Raw genomic sequence first — 12,086 nt, 5'->3', positions numbered from 1 at the left:
TTTGTTTCACCACATTTACAAAGGTCATTTGGTTTTGGGGAAAACCTGGTAAAATTAGGAGTCAGATCGCCATGCTCACTGACAAATCAGGGAGTCTTAAATTGATTTTCTGACTTGTGAGTCCAAGACCGGACAACTTGCTTCCCAATTCTGCGCTATCAGCAACAGTGGAAACTACCTCTTAAAGTTGTTCCTTAGCCCAGGACTTCTCGAAGCGGCCTCACCGGAAGTCCTCCAAAGAATTACGAAAAGTCAGTACCTCTGGGGAGTCTATATATCCAATAACAAGTTTCCCGGAAATCCTTCCTCTTTAAAAAAAAATGCTGATTTTGTTTTCTACTCCACAATGGGTCTGCTTTTATACAAAAATCACTTATCGCTCAACTGCTTAGCCTTTTCCCGTTCTCATCTTTCACAGAAACGGATGTTGCAGAGAAATGCACCCTCTTATCATTATTTTAAAAACTAGAAAAGTGAGGTTTAAATGGTACTATCCCAGTAAGTTCCCAACGCCACCCACTCTCACGAAGTTGGAACCACACAGGTTGCAACTCTGCAACCCTCTCACTCTCCCTCACACCCTAAGTCACCCACCGACGAGCCCGCCCCCGTTGCCTTCTGTACCCCTGCCCCCATCCACAGAAGCTTTGAACACTGCTGCACGTCACAGGAGGCGATTCCTCTCCTTCAGTTTCCCCAACCCGGTCGTAGGCTCCGCGAAATCTCCCCTACAACCTAGCCGACCGGACTCTAAGCCCAGAAACCTAGGTCCAGCAACCCAGATCTACGCTTCGCAGAACCAAAACCAAACTCACCAGCAGACAAAGACGACGATGGCGAGCCAGACAGCCTGCGCCTGCGCACTGCCGGCTGGTTAGCATTCCCAGAGGTCTCCTGGGCTCCACCGAGCCCGGGCTCAATACCGGGCGGAATCGGTCGATATTGGTCGGGCGTCCACTTTTCTGATTGTGGACTACATTTCCCAGAAGTTTCGGTGGTTCGAGTCAGCTTTCGCGCCTTGTCAACTCCACCCGAGCTTGTGGGACTATCTCCCTGATTGGGGGAGGAGTGTACGTAGCCCGAGACTCATGACTTAGGTAATACTCTACCTGTGCCAGCTACCTCTGGGAGAAGGCAGTGGTAATAAGCTCAGTTCAAGCTCACCCCTAGTTAGGGGTGACTCCAACTAGGAACCGCGGTGCAAGGCAGCGCCAGAAAATTCCAGGGCACGGTCTGAGGCTAGGGGGTGGGGAGAAGCGGTGAGGAGGGGAGTGATTGTGGGGATCTCCGGTTAGGATCCAGCCCGAGGCCATCTTGTCCCTCGCGAATGCGGTGCTGAACTACCTTTCCCAGAGGTCGCCGCGTTCTCAGGCCCGCGGCTCTGCGCGGTGCGGTAACGGGAGCTGGGTGTTAGTCACTGAGCTGTTCCTGACGACTGACGCCTTGCAAGGGAGATTGGAGGTGAAACATCCAGAGGTCTGGGCGGGGATGGAGACTGAGTATTGTCTGTTCAGGCTGAACGGGCGAGGTTGGAGAGGGAAGTGTCGGTTATTATGTATGACAGTATGTCCTTGTGATGGGTGTGTTCTTATGACAGTGTGTGGTACCGTGTGTGTAGCTTTATGCGGGTGAGTCTGCGAGGTATGATTGTTAATGTGCGATCGTGTGTCATACTGTGTGCTAGTGTGGGTTATCCTGTGACTCTGTGCCCCTGTGATGGGTGTGTGGATTGTTTCTGTGTGACCGTATATATTTCTGTTTGTGTGCATGCATAGGGAGCTTTGTTATTGTACTTCTGTGACTGCGCGCTGGTGGGGATTGTGGCTGTGCAGCACTGTGTGCGGAAGGGAAGGGGAGTCTGTGACTGAGACTGTTACACCTTTGTGTCTTCTGATTGGTGAATCTGGAGAGACTGTCGGTGACCGTCTCATATAGTCATATATGAGACACAGGATAGCTCTGCGCTTTGCCAGTTAAGACCCTGACTCTTCTGTATGGCTTTATAGTTGAAATGGAAGCCTGGGATCTCCTCTGAGAAGCCCTGGTCAGGGAGGGGCAAGTGAGCTAGATATCCTTGTCATCTGGACCTTAGGAAAGATTTGTTATCTCCTTGTCTCATCTGTGTCTGTTAACCAGGCTTAATGAGTCTGTCCCTTGTGGTTCATAGCCAGTGAACACACCAAGTACTTAAAAAAATAATAATTTTATTTATTTATTGGCTGTGCTGCATCTTCCTTGTGTTTTGAGCTTTTCTCTAGTTTCAGGGAGCGGGGTTACTGTCTAGTTGCAGAGCAGTTTTCTCACTGCGGTGGCTTCTTTTATTGCAGAGCACCGGGCTCTAGGGCCCGCTGGCTTCAGCAGTTACGACCGGAAGGCTAAGTGGTTAGCTCCGGGGCTCCAGAGCACAGGCTCGGTAGTTGTTGGGCACAGGCTTAGTTACTTGGAGGTATGTGAGAATCTTCCCAGATCAGGGAGTGAACCCCTGTCTCCTGCCTTGGCAGGCGGATTCTTTTACCATTGAGCCACCAGGGAAGTCCCACATAAACTACTTTTGATTAAAATAGAAGCATTTATTGGTTGCGACAGTAAGAAGACAGGGAGCCAGCTCTCAAAGCACTGTCTGTGCAAAACTGGATGGGGAAGTTTTAAACCTGGAGCACATGCATAGTACTAAAAGGGCTGCTGCTGCTAAGTCACTTCAGTCGTGTCCGACTCTGTGCGACCCCAGAGACGGCAGCCCACCAGGCTCCCCCATCCCTGGATTCTCCAGGCAAGAACACTGGAGTGGCTTGTCATTTCCTTCTCCAATGCATGAAAGTGAAAAGTGAAAGTGAAGTCGCTCAGTCGTGTCCGACTCCTAGCGACCCCATGGACTGCAGCCTACCAGGCTCCTCTGTCCATGGGATTTTCCAGGCAATAGTACTGGAGTGGGGTGCCATTGCCTTCTCCGACTAAAAGGGCAGGCATGGTGAAAAGACAAAAGCTGCTCTAGGTTGCAAAAAAACTGTAAGCAAAGTGTTTGGTTGTTTGTGTGCACTGTAACCTTTTTAAAACATCTAGTGTTTGGAACTTGCTATAATTTAACAATTTCTGCAAAACAATCATACTTTGGTTTAACCCCATCCTTTCCCTACTGCTGCCTAGCTAATATATCCTTCAACAAGAGAAATCTCCAAGGAGGAGAAAATAATGGTTATGATATCTATAAGTTGTATATAAGATGGCTTGGTATTTTCCCTTTATTTCTAAAATGCTTTATTTTTTCCTGGAGTTGGTTTTTTTCCTTTCTTGGCAGACTTCTAACAGAGACCCATGAAGTAAACTAAAGCCTACTATTTTTCTTTGCACTTCCTAATTTTTAAAATTAATATGTATGCTGAGTATTTTGGTTTTACATATGTACACATATGCAATCATGTAGATACATATACATGTGTATATACTTGCATTTTTAATATTTTCATTTAAGTGATGTAACTTTCCACATAATTGAAAGTTATTTGAGAATATTTTTAATATTACACAGTGTTGTTTTGTCATATGTGATTAATGCAATAGTCATTGTCTCCTTTATTGCTATAAAAATTCTGATTTTGTTTGAGGGGGCACTGTGCCAAACAACAAATAGGGGCAAAAAAAAACACATTACATATTTCAGATGTAAACAAAAGCTGTTAGATTGGATTTCTTAGACAGTTCTTTAAAGAGGGGAATGTGGGGAAGGCTCAGTGGACATGTATTCTTTTAGCCTTCTTCCTTTTCTCCTTCCTGCCTGGAAAGTGGATAATAGTGCTGTTCATGGAGCAGCCATCATATAACCATGCATCCACAAGGAAAGGAAGGGTAAGAGAATTAAAGTATTATACTAAATGAAAGTAGAGGATTTTAAATAGTGTATATTGTATGAAAGTTATTTCGTAAACAAAACAAAATTTACCTATAGGTGCATGAAATAAATAGTAGCATTTCAATTCTCTTCATGGTAATGTTGACTGAAAAACACAATGTGATAGCCATGAGTTTCAGTTTTATTTGAATACTTACTGAGCACTATAGCCTGGGAGACAGCGTCTCAGATAGCTCTGAGAAATTACTCTGAAGGTGTACATGCGATTAAAGATACATCTTGGTAGACGGTTATTGCCAGTCATGAAGAATAGATATCTTGGTTAATGATTTTAGTGCTTTCCTAAGTATGGGAAGATGCAAAAATCCAAGTTCATTAAAAAATTCTCCTGAAATAGTTCTAAATAAAGGCTCATTTTCACAGAGCACGGAATGACTGATCCTGAATTTCTGTTCAGTTCAATTCAGTCACTCAGTTGTGTCTGACTCTTTACAACCCCATGGACCACAGCACACCAGGCCTCCTGGTCCTTCACCAACTCCCGGAATTTACCCAAACACATGTCCGTTGAGTCAGTGATGCCATTCAACCATCTCATCCTCTGTCGTCCTCTTCTCCTCCTGCCTTCAATCTTTCCCTGCATCAGGGTCTTTTCCAATGAGTTAGCTCTTTGCATCAGGTGGCCAAAGTATTGGGGTTTCAGCGTCAACATCAGCCCTTCCAATGAACACTCAGGACCGATCTCCTTAGAATGGACTGGTTGGCTCTCCTTGCAGACCAAGAGACTCTCAAGAGTCTTCTCCAACACCAAAGTTCAAAACCATCAATTCTTCTGCACTCAGCTTTCTTTATAGTCCAACTCTCACATCCATACATGACTACTGGAAAAACCATAGCCTTGACTAGATGGACCTTCATTGGCAATGTAATGTCTCTGCTTTTTAATGTGCTATCTAGGTTGGTCATAGCTTTCCTTCCAAGGAGTAAGCGTCTTTTAATTTCATGGCTGCAGTCACCATCTGCAGTGATTTTGGAGCCCAAAAAAATAAAGTCTGTCACTGTTTCCACTACTTCCCCATCTATTTGCCATGAAGTGATGGGACCAGATGCCATGATCTCAGTTTTATGAATGTTGAGCTTTAAGCCAACTTTTTCACTCTCCTCTTTCACTTTCATCAAGAGGCTCTTTAGTTCTTCACTTTTTGCCATAAGGGTGGTGTCATCTGCATATCTGAGGTTACTGATATTTCTCCCGGCAATCTTGATTCCATCTTGTGCTTCATCCAGCCCAGCGTTTCTCATGATGTACTCTGCATATGAGATAAATAAGCAGGGTGACAATATACAGCCTTGATGTACTCCTTTTCCTATTTGGAACCAGTCTGTTGTTCCATGTCCAGTTCTAAGTGTTGCTTCCTGATCTGCATAGAGATTTGTCAAGAGGCAGGTCGGGTGGTCTGGTATTCCCATCTCTTTCAGAATTTTCCACAGTTTATTGTGATCCACACAGTTAAAGGCTTTGGCATAGTCAATAAAGTAGAAATGGATGTTTTTCTGGAACTCTCTTGCTTTTTTGATGATCCAGCAGATATTGGCAATTTGATCTCTGGTTCCCCTGCCTTTTCTAAAACCAGCTGGAACATCTGGAAGTTCACAGTTCACGTATTGCTGAAGCCTGACTTGGAGAATTTTGAGCATTACTTTACTAGTGTGTGAAATGAGTACAGTTGTGCGGTAGTTTGGGCATTCTTTGGCATTGCCTTTCTTTGGGATTGGAATGAAAACTGACCTTTTCCAGTCCTGTGGTCACTGCTGAGTTTTCCAAATTTGCTGGCATATTGAGTGCAGCACTTTCACGGCATCATCTTTCAGGATTTGAAGTAGCTCTACTGGAATTCCATCACCTCCACTAGCTTTGTTCGTAGTGATGCTTTCTAAGGCCCACTTGACTTCACATTCCAGGATGTCTGGCTCTAGGTGAGTGATTATACCACTTGATTATCTGGGTCATAAAGATCTTTTTTCTACAGTTCTTCTGTGTGTTTTTGCCACCTCTTTTTAATATCTTCTGCTTCTGTTAGGTCCGTACCATTTCTGTCCTTTATTGAGCCCATCTTTGCATGAAATGTTCCCTTGGTATCTCTAATTTTCTTGAAGAGATATCTAGTCTTTCCCATTCTATTGTTTTCCTCTGTTTCTTGCACTGATCACTGAGGAAGGTTTTCTTATCTCTCCTTGCTATTCTTTGGAACTCTGCATTTAAATAGGTATATTTTTCCTTTTCTCCTTTGCTTTTCAGCTCTCTTCTTTTCACAGCTATTTGTAAGGGCTCCTCAGACAGCCGTTTTGCTTTTTTGCATTTCTTTTTCTTGGGGATGGTCTTGATCCCTGTGTCCTATACAGTGTCACAAACCTCTGTCCATAGTTCATCAGGTACCCTATCAGATCTATTCCCTTAAATCTTTTTCTCACTTCCACTGTATAATCATAAAGGATTTGACTTAGGTCATACCTGAATGTTCTAGTGGTTTTCCCTACTTTCTTCAATTTAAGTCTGAATTTCGCAATAAGGACTTTATGATCTTAGGATGTTTTATTGTAGTCAGCAACTATAGAGGCTAATGACTTGATTGTAGAACTGGATGGTGATTTGCAATTCTCCCTTTTTGGTAATAAATTCAACCAATGTTTGGGAGACGTTTGTGACCAATTTGTCCCACAATGCTAGAAAGACTCATTCCTAGATCAGGTCAGGACTTCGTTGTTCAGTTCAGTAGCTTAGTCGTGTCTGACATTTGCAACCCCATGGACTGCAGCACGCCAGGCTTCCCTGTCCATCAGCAACTCCCAGAGCTTACTCAAACTCATGTCTTTAGAGTCGGTGATGCCATCCAACTATCTCAACCTCTGTCATCCCATTTTCCTCCCACCTTCAATCTTTCCCCAATGTGGAATTACTGGACTAGGCAATGTTAATGATAGTCATAAAACTCACTGTACCCTCATCTGTCGTACTAGTCAGTTATTGTCTAGGAATTGATTCCCTCTTGCTGCTTCTTCCCATATCTAGAGTTACACTACTACAATCATTTTGATCATATATATATATATATAACTATATTTGGTTAATTGTTGAAGTTGCATAGTCATCATTATCTTTATTGGAGGCTCAGTCACACATTTGGTAATGCAAAAAACAATAATTTTGTAAAATAGGCAGAGTATAAGTAGAACAACCAGTAGCATAAGGTCATAACTAAGAATTTAAACCAAGAACTTCCATTCAGCATGGCCCAGTATATTCTTAGTCATCTGACCCAGTCTATTCCTTACCAATTGCTATCTTTAAAGGTAATGATATATAAGCATTGTTCATAAGGCACTCAGCCTGATTTCCTAGTGTTATTAAGCTGATTATCTTTAGTATGATTTAATTGTTCCCAACAAGCATATTGTTCTGTTAAACTTAAATGACCATAGCCTGTTAGCTATATAAAGCCATCATGTAACAGAAGGAGGGTCCCTCCTAATAATTGGGAACTTATATTCTTTCACTGAAATTTAGCTCGTTGCTCTAAGCTTGAGTAACTTTGAAAGAAAATTCATACTTATGGCTAGGGTCAGAGCAAGTATGATTGACTGGCCAACTGAGGGGGTCCCATCTAGTAATATCAATAGTGGCCCAAACAGAACTATAACTTCTTTCTTCTACAATAAATTTCCTGAGGGCTATCAACTCATTGCCTTGGAGAGGAGAAATCCACCAAGGTAACTTAGAAGTTCTGGACATAGGTAACTGACTATAAGCCCAACAGTTGGATTAATTTTTAAATTCTGCACATAGGATTTTGCCTGTGATAGAAAAACATTTGATTCATATGCAAAAGTCCAGTATATCAAGAGAACACTATAAATAATCATATAGGTTAGGTTCTGAATCTTGGGATAGCTTTTTATTTCTGATGTTGTCTTCTTGTCCTGGTGTGAGTGTCATTTCCTCTCTGAGCGCTGTTTTAAAGTGAGTTTGAGTTCAGTAGTCTGCTATATAGATCAGTATAATGCAGGGGCCCATTTTAAGTGGGAAATATTCCAAGAGTCCTTTCATTTTTGCTGCACATCAAGTACTTTGTTTTTTTTTAATTTTTAAAATTATATATTTTAAAATTTTATTTTTGACTGCCCTGGGTCTTACCTGCTGTACATGGGCTTTCTCTAGTTGTGGCAAATGCGGGGGCTGCTCTCTAGTTACAGTGCATGAGCTTCATCGCAATGCATGTGGCTTCTCTTGTTGCAGAGTGCAGGCTTCATTTAGTAGCTAGGCTCATGGGCTCTAGAGTCCTAGATATCATTTTGAGATAGTGATTTTGTTTCCTTCAAGCATTACCCAGGAGTGAAATTACTCAATTCTATGATAATTGTATTTTTAAACTTTTGAGAAACTTCTGTTTTCCTTAGTGGCTGTGCCAATTTACATCCCTACAAACAGTGCACAAGGGTTCCCTTTTCTCCACATCTTCACCAACACTTGTTATTTCTTGTCGTTTTGGTGATAGCTATTTTAACAGATGTAAGATAGTATCTTATTCTGGTTTTGAGTTGTATTTCCCTGATGATTAGTGAGGTTGAACATCTTTTCGTGTACGTGTGGGTCATTTGTTAGAATTCTTTGGAAAATGTCCATTAAGATCATCTACACATTTTTTATTTGGATTATTATTTTGCTATTGAGTTGTATGAACTTTATATATTTTCCATTTAACCCCCATATGATATGTAATCTGCAAATATGTTCTTCTGTTCCATAGGTTGCCTTTTCATTTTGTTGTTTCCTTTGCTGTACAGAAACTTCTTAGTTTGATGTAGTCCCACTTGTTTATTTTTGCTTTTGTTGTCAAATCCAAAAAATCATTGCTAAGACTGAAGTTTGAAAGCTTACCTCCCTTAGGAATTTTGTGATTTCAGGTCTTATGTTCAATTCCTTGATCCGTTTGAGTTGATTTTGTGTACAGTGTGAGACAGTGGCTCAGTTTCATTCATTTACACGTGGTGTCCATTTCTCTCAACACCATTTATGGAAGAGAATATCCTTGTGTCCAGTTTTCCCAGCACCACTTAGGGAAGAGAATATCCTTTTCCCATTGTATATTCTTGGCTTCTTTCTCATTAATTATAACAATGTGTGGGTTTGTTTCTGGGCTCTCTATTCTGTTCCACTTATTTACATGTCAATTTTTATGCCAGTACCATACTGTTTTGATTCCTAAGGCTTTGAAATACAGTTTAAAATCAGGATTATTTTATATTTCTGTGAAAAATGCCATTGAAATTTTATATAGTTGTGTTGAATCTGAAAAATCTTTAGGGGTAACATGGATATTGAAAAATATTAATTCTTAAAACCCGTAAGCACAGAATATTTTTTCCATTTATTTATGTCTCCTTCAGTTTGTTTTGTCAAAGTCATAGTTTTCAGTGTACAGGTCTTTAACCTCCTTGGTTAAATTTATTCCTAGGTATTTCATTTTTAAAAAATACTGTTTTATAAAAAAATAAAATAAAAAAACATAAAAATACTGTTTTATTGATCTATAGTGTTCTTGCCTGGAGAATCCCAGGAATGGGGGAGCCTGGTGGGCTGCCGTCTCTGGGGTCGCACAGAGTTGGACACAACTGAAGCGACTTAGCAGCAGCAGCAGCAGCAGCAACAGTGATTTACAATATTGTATTAGTTATAGGTATATTATATAGAGATTCAAATTTTTTAAAATTATATTCCATTTAAAGTTATAAAATATTGGTTATATTCCCTGTGCTGTACAATATATCCTTGCAATTTATTTATTTTATACATAGTAATGTGTATCTTTACCCCCTACCCTTGCCTTGCTCCTCCCCCTTCCCTCTTCTCATAGGTAACCACTACTCCTCTGTATCTGTGTTTGTTATATTTATTCATTTGTTTTATTTAATAAGTGGTATCCTATGGTACTTATGTTTCTCTGTCTGACTTATTTCACTAAGTGTAATCCCCTCTAGGTCCATCCATGTTGGTCCAAGTGGCAAAATTTCATTCTTTTCTATGGCTGAGTAGTGTTCCATTGTGTATATGTATGTGTGTGTGTGTGTGTGTGTCTTATTGATTTATAGTTGATTTACAATATTAGTTATATACGTGTGTGTGTGTGTGTGTGTATACCCCACATCTGCTTTATCCATTCTTTATCCACTCATCTGGACACTTACTTAGGTTGCTTCCATATCTTAGTTGTTATAAATACTATAGTGCTGCTCTGAACACTGGGGGCATGTTACTGCTGCATTTGGAGTGATAGTTTATATATTGCCTCTGTAAATCCCTACCAGATAATAAGGGGAGGAATACCACCTAATAAGTGCTGTGTCACAACAGTCAATGCCCCAGTCATACTTACACCCTCTCAGTGGACCTGCCAGCCAGGAAATGAGGTGTGCTTCACGATTCTTGGGCTAGGATGGTAGTCAGTGTTCCACTCACGTATACAGTCTTTATAGATGCCCATTATTAATGGGCAGGGATGGCTGTCAGGTCTCTGTTCACACACATAGCGTCTGCATGTGCCTCTGCAGATACTTACTGGCAAAAAGGGAGGATGGTGCTGCTAGGTGTCATGCATAATAGTGTGAAAGATTGGCATTTTTAAAGTGTTCAGCCAGTGTAGAGTTGGCATTGTCAATAGGGTTTTGTTTTGCAGGTCAGCAACCTTCTCAGCCCTTTGGATAGGAAAAGCAAGTATACTTTGGACGTTTTATTTTTTTGTTATTGTTTAGGGTTTTGGTAGTTATTTGCACTTGGTGGTATTTCTAATTTCAAGCTTCTCAGGTGCTCAGGTTGGAATATATGGGAAGACAAAACAACAAAACACCCAATTCTCCACCAGGGAACTCATCACTGGGCTGGGTTTTTCCTCAAATCCTAAGGTCAATCCAGTTGACCTTCATTTTTCCAACTTGTAGTTTCTTTCTTATCTTTGCTCTTTGCACATATGAGATTTTTTTTTTCCTGCTTCTAAGATTCTCCCTTTATCATGGATTTTAATCAATGTAGTTATGAGTCCTTGGGAATAGTTGTGCCCCCGATCCTACCCCCACCCCCACCCCCCTCTGCCTTGTCTCTTGTGCTTGGAATGGGTTGAACTTAGATCTGTGGGTTTATAGTTTTCATCAAATTTGGAAAGTTTTCAGCAATTATTTCTCCAATTATTTTTTTGTCCCCTGCCCATTCTTCTTCCTGTCTTTCAGGGATCTCTACTACACATCATTAGGTTAGATGAAGTTGTCCTACAGCTCTCTTCTCATTCTATAGTTTTTATTGCTATGTCTTCAAATTTGCTAATGCTTGCTTTTGGAGTGTTTAATCGATTAATCCTATTAACTGTATTCTCAGACACTATTGTTTTTAACCTCTAGATTGGTTTGAGTCTTAAATATTTTCCACATCAGTACTTACCAAGATCAATCTCTCTTGTTCCTTTTTGGACATGCAGGATATAGTTTTGTACTGCTAGTATCTATTAACAAATACAAAATCTTGTAAATCAAATACAAAATCTATGTTTGTCACTTCTGGATTTGTTTCTCTTGATTTTTCTACTTAATCATGTGTGCCTGCTTATAAAACTTATTTACTACCAGGCAGTATGAAAGTTACCTTCAGTATCCTTGGTACTTTTTACATTTCTATAAATATACTCAAGTTTTGTTCTGGAATATACTTATGATACTTGAGAACAGTTTGTTGAAAATTTGCTTTAAGCTCTGCTGGGTGGGACCAGGAAAGCCTTAGTCTAGTTCTAACTTGCCTCTCTACTGAGGCAATAGCTTTTTGAGTAATCTAACCAGTGCCCTGTGAATTACGAAGTTTACCCTTCTTGCTCATGGGGACACAAACAATTCCTGACCCTGTGTGAGCTCCAAGGATTGCCTTTGCTCTTAAGCATTTCTTTTGCTGGTCATAGGTGGTCTCCTTGATCCCCTGCAGTGATTAGAACTTGACTAAATACTCTGCCCTGCAAACTTTAGCCATCACTGCCTCCCTGGACTCTCAGCTCCATCTTTTCTACTTAAGGCGGTTGGTTACAAAGCTTCTGTATATTACCCCTCCCAGTGCTGAGATGTGGAAATGCTGTCTAAGCAGTACACTGGGTCAAATGTATGGACCACATTTGTTTGTTTATACTTTGTTAGGCATGACCATTCTGTT

At 40.9% G+C, this 12,086-nt stretch overlaps 2 protein-coding genes across 7 annotated transcripts in view; one reads left to right on the top strand and one right to left on the bottom strand.

The window, feature by feature from the left end:
- ZNF566 (zinc finger protein 566) overlaps positions 1 to 865 on the bottom strand; it is a 63,821-nt gene extending 62,956 nt beyond the window's left edge. For all 4 annotated transcript variants that reach the window (XR_015145816.1, XM_086352096.1, XM_086352099.1 and 1 more), the window contains exon 1: positions 816 to 865. The gene's annotated coding sequence lies outside the window, so the exon portion shown is untranslated. The remainder of the gene's footprint in view (positions 1 to 815) is intronic.
- A 402-nt stretch (positions 866 to 1,267) lies between these two features.
- ZNF382 (zinc finger protein 382) overlaps positions 1,268 to 12,086 on the top strand; it is an 83,000-nt gene continuing 72,181 nt past the window's right edge. The window contains exon 1 of one of the 3 annotated variants that reach the window (XM_086351993.1): positions 1,268 to 1,461. The gene's annotated coding sequence lies outside the window, so the exon portion shown is untranslated. The remainder of the gene's footprint in view (positions 1,462 to 12,086) is intronic. The other 2 variants (XM_086352003.1, XM_086351986.1) reach the window with 2 other exon arrangements.

Source organism: Bos grunniens, chromosome 18, assembly GCF_055505025.1.
Source record: "Bos grunniens cultivar Pamir isolate PY7600 chromosome 18, Bosgru_T2T1.0, whole genome shotgun sequence".
In the NCBI taxonomy this organism is placed as follows: Eukaryota; Metazoa; Chordata; class Mammalia; order Artiodactyla; family Bovidae; genus Bos; species Bos grunniens.
The sequence above is the reverse complement of the archived record's forward strand: the minus strand, read 5'-3'. Positions and strand labels throughout refer to the sequence as shown.